Source organism: Balaenoptera musculus, chromosome 21 (assembly GCF_009873245.2).
Source record: "Balaenoptera musculus isolate JJ_BM4_2016_0621 chromosome 21, mBalMus1.pri.v3, whole genome shotgun sequence".
NCBI lineage: Eukaryota > Metazoa > Chordata > Mammalia > Artiodactyla > Balaenopteridae > Balaenoptera > Balaenoptera musculus.
This window is the reverse complement of record NC_045805.1, coordinates 3,042,952-3,055,273: the sequence shown is the minus strand read 5'-3', so window position 1 is coordinate 3,055,273 and position 12,322 is coordinate 3,042,952.

Genomic DNA, 12,322 nt, shown 5'->3' with positions numbered 1-12,322 from the left:
CATAGAATGAGTTTGGGAGTGTTCCTTCCTCTGCAATTTTTTGGAAGAGTTTGAGAAGGATAGGTGTTAGCTTGTCTCTAAATGTCTGATAGAATTCACCTGTGAAGCCATCTGGTCCTGGACTTTTGTTTGTTGGAAGATTTTTAATCACATTTTCAATTTCATTACTTGTGATTGGTCTGTTCATATTTTCTATTTCATCCTGGTTCAGTCTTGGAAGGTTATACCTTTCTAAGAATTTGTCCATTTCTTCCAGGTTGTCCATTTTATTGGCATAGAGTTGCTTGTAGTAGTCTCCTAGGATGCTTTGTATTTCTGCAGTGGCCATTGTAACTTCTCCTTTTTCATTTCTAATTTTATTGATTTGAATCCTCTACCTCTTTTTCTTGATGAATCTGGCTAATGATTTATCAATTTTGTTTATCATCTCAAAGAACCAGCTTTTAGTTTTATTGATCTTTGCTATTGTTTTCTTTGTTTCTATGTCATTTATTTCTGCTCTGATCTTTATGATTTCTTTCCTTCTGCTAACTTTGGGTTTTGTTTGTTCTTCTTTCTCTAGTTCCTTTAGGTGTAAGGTTAGATTGTTTGAGATTTTTCTTGTTTCTTTAGGTAGGCTTGTATAGCTATAAACTTCCCTCTTAGAACCGCTTTTGCTTCATCCCATAGGTGTTGGATCATCGTGTTTTGATTGTCATTTGTCTCTAGGTATTTTTTGATTTCCTCTCTGATTTCTTCAGTGATCTCTTGGTTATTTAGTAACGTATTGTTTAGCCTCCATGTGTTTGTGTTTTTTACGTTTTTTTCCCTGTAATTGATTTCTAATCTCATAGCGTTGTGGTCAGAAAAGATGCTTGATATGATTTCAATTTTCTTAAATTTGCTGAGGTTTGATTTGTGACCCAAGATGTGATCTATACTGGAGAATGTTCCGTGCACACTTGGAAGTAAGTGTAATCTGCGGTTTTTGGATGGAATGCCTTATATATATCAATTAAATCTATCTGGCCTGTTGTGTCATTTAAAGCTTCTGTTTCCTTATTTATTTTCATTTTGGATGATCTGTCCATTGGTGTAAGTGAGGTGTTAAAGTCCCCCACTATGACTGTGTTACTGTCGATTTCCTCTTTTATAGCTGTTAGCTGTTGCCTTATGTATTGAGGTGCTCCTATGTTGGGTGCATATATATTTATAATTGTTATATCTTCTTCTTGGATTGATGCCTTGATCATTATGTGGTGTCCTTCCTTGTCTCTTGTAACATTCTTTATTTTAAAGTCTATTTTATCTGATATGAGTATTGTTACTCCAGCTTTGATTTCCATTTGCATGGAATATCTTTTTCCATTCCCTCACTTTCAGTCTGTATGTGTCCCTAGGTCTGAAGTGGGTCTCTTGTAGACAGCATATAGATGGGTCTTATTTTTGTATTCATTCAGCAAGCCTGTGTCTTTTGGTTGGAGCATTTAATCCATTCACGTTTAAGGTAATTATCGATATGTATGTTCCTTTGACCATTTTCTTAATTGTTTTGGGTTTGTTTTTGTACGTCCTTTTCTTCTCTTGTGTTTCCCAATTAGAGAAGTTCCTTTAGCATTTGTTGCAGAGCTGGTTTGGTGGTGCTGAATTCTCTTAGCTTTTGCTTGTCTGTAAAGCTTTTGATTTCTCCATCAAATCTGAATGAGATCCTTGCCAGGTAGAGTAATCTTGGTTGTAGGTTCTTCCCTTTCATCACTTTAACTGTATCATGCCACTCCCTTCTGGCTTGTAGAGTTTCTGCTGAGAAATCAGCTGTTAACCTTATGGGAGTTCCCTTGTATGTTATTTGTCGTTTTTCCCTTGCTCCTTTCAATAATTTTTCTTTGTCTTTAATTTTTGCCAATTTGATTACTATGTGTCTCGGCGTGTTTCTCCTTGGGTTTATCCTGTATGGGACTCGCTGCGCTTCCTCGACTTGGGTGGCTATTTCCTTTCCCATGTTAGGGTAGTTTTCAACTATAATCTCTTCAAATATTTTCTCTGGTCCTTTCTCTCTCTCTTCTCCTTCTGGGACCCCTATAATGCGAATGTTGTTGCATTTCATGTTGTCCCAGAGGTCTCTTAGGCTGTCTTCATTTCTTTTCATTCTTTTTTCTTTATTCTGTTCCGCAGCACTGAATTCCACCATTCTATCTTCCAGGTCACTAATCCGTTCTTCTGCCTCAGTTATTCTGCTATTGATTCCTTCTAGTGTAGTTTTCATTTCAGTTATTGTATTGTTCATCTCTGTTTGTTTGTTCTTTAATTCTGCTAGGTCTTTGTTAAACATTTCTTGCATCTTCTCGATCTTTGCCTCCATTCTTTTTCCGAGGTCCTGGATCATCTTCACTATCATTATTCTGAATTCTTTTTCTGGAAGGTTGCCTATCTCCACTTCATTTAGTTGTTTTTCTGGGGTTTTATCTTGTTCCTTCATCTGGTACATAGCCCTCTGCCTTTTCATCTTGTCTCTCTTTCTGTGAATGTGGTTTTTGTTCCACAGGCTGCAGGACTGTAGTTCTTCTTGCTTCTGCTGTCTGCCCTCTGGTGGATGAGGCTATCTAAGAGGCTTGTGTAAGTTTCCTGATGGGAGGGACTGGTGGTGGGTAGAGCTGACTGTTGCTCTGGTGGGCAGAGCTCTGTAAAACTTTAATCTGCCTGACTGCTCTTGGGTGGGGCTGGGTTCCCTCCCTGTTGGTTGTTTGGCCTGAGGCAACCCAACACTGGAGCCTACCTGTGCTCTTTGGTGGAGCTAATGGCAGACTCTGGGAGGGCTCACGCCAAGGAGTACTTCCCAGAACTTCTGCTGCCAGTGTCCTTGTCCCCATGGTGAGCCACAGCCACCCCCCACCTCTGCAGGAGACCCTCCAACACTAGCAGGTAGGTCTGGTTCAGTCCCCCCTGGGGTCACTGCTCCTTCCCCTGGGTCCCGATGCACACACTACTTTGTGTGTGTCTTCCAAGAGTGGAGTCTCTGTTTCCCCAGTCCTGTCAAAGTCCTGTAATCAAATCCCACTAGCTTTCAAAGTCTGATTCTCTAGGAATTCCTCCACCCACTGCCGGACCCCCAGGTTGGGAATCCTGATGTGGGGCTCAGAACCTTCACTCCAGTGGGTGGACTTCTTTGGTATAAGTGTTCTCCAGTCTGTGAGTCACCCACCCAGCAGTTATGGGATTTGATTTTACTGTGATTGTGCCCTTCCTACCATCTCATTGTGGCTTCTCCTTTGTCTTTGGATGTGGGGTATCTTTTTTGGTGGTTCCAGTGTCTTCCTGTCGATGATTGTCCAGCAGCTAGTTGTGATTCTGGTGTTCTCGCAAGAGGGAGTGAGAGCACGTCCTTCTACTCTGCCATCTTGGTTCAGGGCCCCTGGTAGATTCTTTCAGATCATGAAACCATCAAAAATAAACAGTATCACCATGATGTACGTATCACCTTTCCACTGTGTCTCTGTCTTAGGATGTACCTGCCCCTGTCTGAGTGTCTTCTGCTCTGTAATCAAGAGAAACTCTGTGATTTCAGGTCAGCCTTTGAAATGAAGTGCCAGCATGCTTCAATATGGAGGAATGCTCTGAAGAGATGGCCAATCTGCTCTTCTGACAAACAATCCCCTCCACCCACACACACGGTGTACACACATCATTCACATCACATATACCGATAGCTGTACCGACACGTACTGAGGGAAACCTAATCATTACATCACCCACAGTGATCTTAAAGTACATAAAGTGTACAGTGCACTTGTACATTTAGAGTTAAATTTTAATAAAAGTCCAATGATGTACTTTTTCATTTCACGAACTCAAAATAAGCTACAGAACAACTCTTAAGGAAGATTACCCTCAATATTTCAGATTAAAAATGAAAAACAAACTGAATTCAAAGTGGTCAAATAATCTGTTAAAGATACTCTAGTTATTAAGTAGTAGAGATCGGAATGAAATATTGTCTTATATAATGGACATTTTAAAATTAAGTATTTACTACACTAATATTATAATTTCATAATATTTCTCACTAGAAATGTTCATTAAAAGCATATTACTGTCATAAAAACAAATAAATCCAATTTTTATAAGATAACACTGAGTTTACCTTGATTTCTAGATTTGTATTTAAATATTTCTGGGAGGTATTTTTATCACACTAGTGTTTTCTTTAACCCGGGGGTTAGAGAAAGGCAAACTACTTTCCTTCAGGTTAAGTGGACTGCAGTCAATTTTGCTCATGTTTTCTCACCTGAGCATATTTGTTGATCCATAATTAAATGTGATTCAAAAAATGTGATTCACAACCTTTTTTTATCTACCTTCAAACATTATGACAGAGAAAAGTTGCACTATAACTCAAGGGCATTTCTTTCTACTCCTATTTCTCCAATTAATGTGATTTTCATGGAAACAAAAATGTTTCAGCAGAAATCTTTGGAACAGCTATTGCAGTATTTACATATGCAAATAGATGACAGATATTAATTTTTAAATATATGAATTGGAAATTGGGTAATATTATGAAAATTACATTTTTAGACTCAATAAAATACATACACAGATGTGTATTTCTAATTATCCTGTGCTGGATAAATTTCTTAGTATTCTCTACATGTGCTCTCAGTATTTGGTATTTTTTTTCCTAATAAAAAATTAAGTATAGCTGTCTATCATAATAAAAGACTAAAGCAATATATAATATCATACTTTCATTTTATATTTCACACTTTTAAATGAACACATAATTTTTCTTATTTAAGGATTATTTATACTGTCAGCATGATATACATTTATTTAAGTTGACCAATCTGATTGTCCATCCTGATTTTGCCCTTATATCTATACATGTGGGTCATTAGAAACATGAAAAGTTCCCTAAAAACGGGGAGGTTTACGTTGAAAACACAGATTTTTTTGGTTGGTAATCATCCATTCTTTTTTTGCCTCCATTATGTTCTTTTCATGCTACCTTCAACACTCACCTAAAAGTGTGAGAGATCTCACACCTTTATTAGTTTATAATAAAGCAGTATTTTGTTGAACTTTCTAGCAGGTATAAATATATAAAAATCCATTAAACATAAAGACATCAAATCTTTTGTTAGTTGAAATTTTGTAGGGAAAAAATGCTTAATGGCATACATTGTTAGTATCTGTATAGCACATATGACAACTTGTATTTGTTTCTATTTTTTAATGGAGCGTCTCCTTCATTAGACCACTAGTGCTATTTGATAGGGACTTTGCTGATTTTACCTATAAACAGACACCAGCACTTAGAATTCAGATAGACCTACAGCTGAATTTCAGCAAGCATACTATGAATAAATGAATTTTATTTTTTACTGATATAATTGTTTAGGAATTCAATATGCATCATAAATATTAACAGCATCAAGTACTAAACTTTATGCAAGTAGAATGCTTTTTACTAGACATTTGTTGCTTTATCATTTTTTACTCAAAAGATACGCTTCAATTGGTTGAATATCATGCTGTAGTTGCAACGCACGTCTTGAAGACTATAATTTTTCCTTGTACAAAATACAGAACAATTTCTCTTTTCCTCTGTCTTTTTAAAGCAAGTAAAGCACTATGGATGTAATGGGTGGAGGCAGATGGGTGAGAGTCACCTGGAGACTGGAGACAAGGTGGTGCTATGGGCTGAATTGTGTCCTGCCCCCAAATTCATACACTGAAGTACTGAGCTCCAATACCTCAGAATGTGACTGTATGTGCACATAGGCCCTTTAAAGAGGTAATTAAGTTAAAATTTGGCTGTTAGGGTAGACCTAATAAAATATGACTGGTGTTATTAGGAGAGGAAATTTGGGGACACAAAGAGATATCAGGGATGGGAGCTTTAGAACTGTCCCAGCAAAATTTTTCCTTTTATATATTTTATTTCCTCACCTGAACATCAATGTAAAATCCATTAAATATCATCTTCAAAATGTATACTTCTCTAAACCCAGTGATTACCCCCAAATTATAAAGCTGATTCTATATAAGGCAGTTTTCTAAAAATGGAGGCACTTCTCCTTCACAAAGCATGAATAACTCAATTAGAATCAGCTCACTGATTGGAATGAGCAGCAAAACTGTTATAATTAAGAAACAGAAGTATCCAAACTGAGAAAAAAATTACTTTAAAAAATTCTCAATCCAAAAACCGAGGATACAGTTTGATTCCTAAATCTATCCCAATGATTCAACAAATCATGTCAGTGCTAATATCCATATACAACCCAAGCTGAAACAGTTTCAGTCTCACTCCTACTTCACTGCTACCACCAGAGTCTATGCTCCTATAATTTTTCACCTAGACGACTAAGAAAGCCTCACTTCTCATCTCTTTCCTCCAACCCACACCCCACCTCATGTAAAATTCTCCACTCATCAAGGTAATATTACTAAAACAGAAATACAATTATTCCCTTATTTATTCAAGACCATAATAATTTCTGATTTTATATAGAATAAAAAAATCTTAATCGCCTGGCCTATGAGACCGTAATGAATTGGTTCCGTCTGTGGGCCACTGATGACAGAAATATTCTTAGTGCTTTATCTCTCCTTTTGCAATATCTTTTGAAAATCCTCCCAGAAAGGGATAGTCTATGTCCTCATCCCATAAACCTGGGTTGGCCTTGTGACTTACTTCACACAATAAACTGAAGGCAGCAGGGGTGGGTGGGTGACAGTGTCACACCTACAACATGACAGGACTTGCAAGTTTCGCTCTCTCCTGGACCCCTGCCTCTGTCATAAACATGAGCCTGAGCTGCTTGCCCACAGCAGGATGAGAAACCACCTAAAGAGATGAGTCATCCCAGTGGAGTCTGTCCTGAGCCAACTAGCCCCCAGGTGACAGCAGATGAGTAATCAAGCCCAGCAGAGATTGACCTAGTCCTACAGACTCCTGTGAAATAATACATAGTGGTTTTAGGCAACTAAAATTTTATAGAGTTGACGTGTTCTACAGCAATGCCTAACTGATACACCTCTGTACCTTTCCAAGCTCATTTCCTACCAACGGCCATCTCTCCTTTTTCTCTAGTCTCAGTGGCCTTCCTTGAAGTCATGCCTCCTGGTTGTCTCTGGGATTTGTATCTGCTGTTTCCTCTATCTGTAGTGCTCTTCCAGGAGGTTTTTCCATGGATTTTTCTCACTTTCTTCTGTCCTCTATTCATATATCATTCCCTCAGAGAGGGTTTCATAATCATTGTTCTTTTTCCTCATCATGCTATTTTTTTCTGTAACAATTATCCCTACCTGATATAGATTGTTTATTTTTTTGTTTTCTCCATACTATCAATAGGGCGTAAGTTCAACGAGTACAGGGACTTTTTACAGTGAGACCTTAAAACTGCCTGGTACATGCCCTCAATGAATAAATCAAAGAAAACTCTGCATTTAAAGAAATGATATATTTGCATATTTAAGAACCATAATATATATTAAAGACATTATATTATTTAGTAAAAAAGAATAAATCTTACATTCTTTTCAAATATCTCCACATAAGAGTATTAGGTCAAACAAGAACTATAGAGAAAATTCCCTTATTACCAAAGACAGCTATGACAGATTGAAAACAAGTATTGTCATCCTTTCTCAGATTTGAGTTGACCATTTAAACATCATGCAGAGACACATCAAAATTCTTGATATCATGGTTCGTATCAGAGGGGCCATCATATTTCAGAAAATAATTTGAATAAATATATAACTGAATGTTTATGATTATTTTAAAACATAGTTTTAAAGCAACTCACAACTTAAACACTACTGATGCCACATAGATGACTTCTCCCTTATTAATAAAAATGATGTACAACATGCCATAGTTATACAACCAACAGTTCCCAGAGATCACCTTGGACGTAGAGTCTGAAATAGACCTGGGATTGCCTTCCTCGGCTATTGAGCTTTATGGACCAGCAACTATTCATTCGCTCCTACTTTGTATGGAAAGGACGGCTCCGCAGACACAGAACAGGAGGTTTTCAGCAAGGCTCCCCAGGAACGGGCAGGGATGCTCTCAGTTAAAACTCGTAGAAGCCTCTAGACTTAACCTCTGACCACATCACTCCATGTCACCAGGTAACTCAATTCTCCCAATGCCAGTTTTATGACGTGGCTCAGGATAAGGATACGGGCCCAGCTGAGGAAAATGTAAAATTGTGTCTCAGCGAAATTTTTTTCCCCTCTCAATACTGTAACGGTAGATCTGCCTTATATTGAAGGTTAGGGAGACAGGAATAGAGTTGTTTTCATTTTACTGTGACGAAAAAGAGGAAAATGTTTTTTATCAAACCAACATACGAATTTAGTTTACCTTCGCTCGGAACCCAAGGCTCGCACCAAATACAAAGAGGAAATCTGGCAATTTCCACAGAGAGACCGTGAGTTATCATGAGTGAAATGCATTTCACCTGTAACCTGCCTTCACTGTTCAAGGTTTTAATCGTTGCTACAAAAGACTCACCTGCCCTCCAAGCAGCTCATAACCTAAACAAGGAGATGTCTGCCTCAGTTGTCTTCCAGAAACCTGGAGTCAGCTGCGTCCAGTTTGAGCTGAGCCAGCCTGAGACCGGACAGGACGGCGCGCCCTCCAACTGGGCATGCGCGAGCGGCCGCGGCGTGACCTTTTGACGTCAGGGGGCCCCAAACTCCACCCTCAGTTCGCGCTGACGCCGCCGTGTTTTCTTGAGGAGCCGAGGTGGGTGGCTTAGGTACGCCTGAGTAGAACTGTGATCCTCGCAGGGTTTTCCGGCCCCCTCGCCCCAGCCTCCCCACGCCCCCCAAGCTTCAGGCCGCCCCGCTTGCTTACCTTATAGATACCCGTGTCCCCGGCCTTCAGGGACGCAGGTGTGCGGCCTCTTCTCCTGTGTCCTGGCTTGGCTCCTTTGGGATAAACCCTTTCTTTGCTGCGTGTTAGGCAAACGGACCTGGTTCAGTAGCGGTGGTAATCAAGTTGGAATGACCGACTAGATGCAGTTAACCAAGATGAAAGGACTTAGGCGGAAAAGCAGACCTGAGATAAAGATACTGAATTTCAGACTAACAAATAATACGGAGTTTTAAATGCCAAAGGAGACATAGGAAGGGAAGTTCAGCGGACAGCTGCTCCTGAATCTGACTGCCATGCCTTTTCCCTAGTCTTCACTTACGGATTAAAGGACAGGGAATCACCTCTGTTCATAGTTGTAAATATATGACGGATTAACCTGCTCAGAGAGAGGAGAGAGCCTGACTGCAGGGTGGGACTTGGCCCCTTATTTGGGGGGCTGAAAAGTGCGTGGGGATGAAGAAATGGAAGCAAACGTAGGCTCCTCTTTTAAGAAGGTTGGTAGTGGAGGAGGGAGAAGAAGTGCTCGGTAGATTTTTTTGGAGGAAGATCAAGCCCAGTTTTTGTTTCCTTGCTTTGTACAAAGGAGATTTTCCCGTAGAATCGAAGGAACCTTGTGCCTAGAGCTGCTTCTCTATCTTTGGAAGCCTAGCAGTTGTCACACCCGTTGCTTAACAATCTCAGGAAGATTGCACTCAGACCTAAAATCCATAGTCGCATCTTACCAGTTTCTTCCTTGTTGTAAATATCAGGAGGGACGTAATCTAAAGGTAGGGCTGGGAATTGCAGCTTTTAATACAAGGGGAAGTGGTCTGAAAAAAAACCATCACAAGTATGCTAGTTGGACTAATAGACTCTTGGAAATTTCTACTTCTCTGAGCCTCTCGCCGCAGGCAAACTTCACCTGCTGTTACCAATCTTGCATGGTGATATTTCAACCTCTGACGCACATTAAAGATCAAATGAGAAGCTTTCTATAAAATACCAATGCCCCAGCCTCCTCCTTCTCTCTATTCCGTGCTTATTGTCTTAATTGCGGCACTTACTTTCTCTCACCTGAACGACAAAAGCAGTCCTAAACATTGTCTCCTGTATCCCAAATCTCAAAACCTCAGCTGCACAGAGCCCCGAGGTAAACTATTCAAAAGGAGAATATGACCTTGTTACATCCCTGCTGAAAACCTTTTAATAGCTTTTTATTTCCTTTGGTGGATAAGTTTATTTTATCTTCAGTTATTCTTTCTCCTAAGATCTCCCTTTCTTGATGTGTGTCCGAGTTTCTGACCTATGTCATTTTCCTATTCTCTGAACAGCTTCTTTGAATATTTCTTGCAAGGCAGGTCTACTGGCAACAAATTCCCTCAATTTTTGTTTGGCTGAGATAATCTATTTTTCCTTCAGTTTTGAAGAATAATTTCACAGGGTACAGAATTCTAGGTTGGTGTTTTCATTTTGTTTTCTTTTTCTTTGAACACTTGAAATGTTTCATTCCACTGTCTTCTTGCTTGCATGGTTTCTGAGGAGAGGTTGGATGTAATTTTCTCGGCTCCTGAGGGTAAGGTTTTTTTCCCCCTTTAGCTTCTTTCAAGATTTTTTATCTTTGATTTTTTTGACGTTTATTATGTGCCTAGGTGTAGATCTTGGGTTTTTGTTTTGGCATTTATCCTCAATGTTCTCTGAACTTTCTGGACCTGTGGGTTGCAGTCTGACATTAATTTGGAGAAATTCTCCATCATTTTGCCTTCAAATATTGCTTCTGTTCCTTTCTTCTTACACGTATGTTAAACATTTTGTAGTTGTCCCACAGTTGTTGGATAATCTCTTCTGGATTATGCCCAGTTTTTAAAAGCAAGTATTACAAGGAAATATTTAGCATTAATTTATGGTGGATTAAAGAAAGATGCAGTTTCCTTCACATTTTTAGAAAGAAATTTTTATTGGAGTATAGTTGGTTTACAATGTTGTGTTAGTTTCAGGTGTACAGCAAAGCCCTTCACATTTTCTTCTAAGCTGTAGGATCCATTGCACCTCTCTTCAAATCTGCAGTTGCCTGAAACAACACACTGTGGAAGTGATATTATTGTCAGTTCTGTTTCCAAAATTTGAAAGGACTGGTCGTTTCTGTCCTGCTATCTCATGGAGCTCAGCCACCATGTGAGATGTCTGACCATCCTGCTGAAGAGTTTATGTGAAGAGGCTCAGATAAATCCAGCCACCCCATTATCCGCAAAAGGGCTCAACGTACGAGACATGCTATCTCAGATCTTGCAGACCATCAGGAAAAATGCCAGGTGACCCCTGTCAGCACCACTTGAAGCAGAAGATTCACTCAGCTGAGCCCAATCAAAATTGCTGATACATAATTTCACAAGCTATACAATGGTAGTTATTTTAATATACTAAATTTGGGGTGGTTCATTAGGAAGTGTTGGGTGATAGGAGCCATATCCCTTTAGTCTAGCCCATTGGGCTGCCTCGTTACCGCGTGGGGAGGGTGGAAGCCTATGCTCCGCAGGGCTGCAGGCTCTGGGTAAGGTGGGGACTCAGCTGTCTTTGCAGTGTTTATCTGGAGTAATGCAGTGATTGCATAAGTTTTCTGTCTACCTAGGAAGTCCCTTTCCTAGTCCTTTATCTAGAGAGAAGCTGACTTTTGTTGGGTCTTTATGTTGTCTATGCTCATTGGTATTTCTGGTTTGCTGGCTTTGTCTCCAAATCTGGGATATATGAAAAAAAAATGAAACCCAGAGAACTGACCGTGCCATTTATTGGGTCCCAAGGATCTGGCTTGCCACCTTTCAGGGTTGTCATCTTCCCTCCACTTTTCAGAGTCCTCTTGTGGTTGTTTTATATATAAACACACAGAGCTTTTACTTACACTTAATGAGAGGAAAAGGGAAAATTGTGTCTACTCCATCTTCCCAGGAGTGGTGATCTGCAGTGACCTTTCAACTCATGTATTAAATGATTATATATATATACATATATATTTAAATGTTTAAATTATCAGATGTAGGAGTATTTTCTTTTTGTTTTCTCTGTTTTTCATTTCTTTTTTTTTTTTTTTAATTTATTTATTTATTTATTTATTTATGGCTGTGTTGGGTCTTCGTTTCTGTGCGAGGGCTTTCTCTAGTTGCAGCAAGCGGGGGCCACTCTTCATCGCGGTGCGCGGGCCTCTCACTATCGCGGCCTCTCTTGTTGCGGAGCACAGGCTCCAGACGCGCAGGCTCAGTAATTGTGGCTCACGGGCCTAGTTGCTCTGCGACATGTGGGATCCTCCCAGACCAGGGCTCGAGCCCATGTCCCCTGCATTGGCAGGCAGACTCTCAACCACTGCACCACCAGGGAAGCCCTGTTTTTCATTTCTGATTTGCCTTTTATAGCTTTCATACTACTGCAATATTTTAAATTACATTTTAATTTATTTTCTTAGTATATTTTTGTGTATTTTTAGTA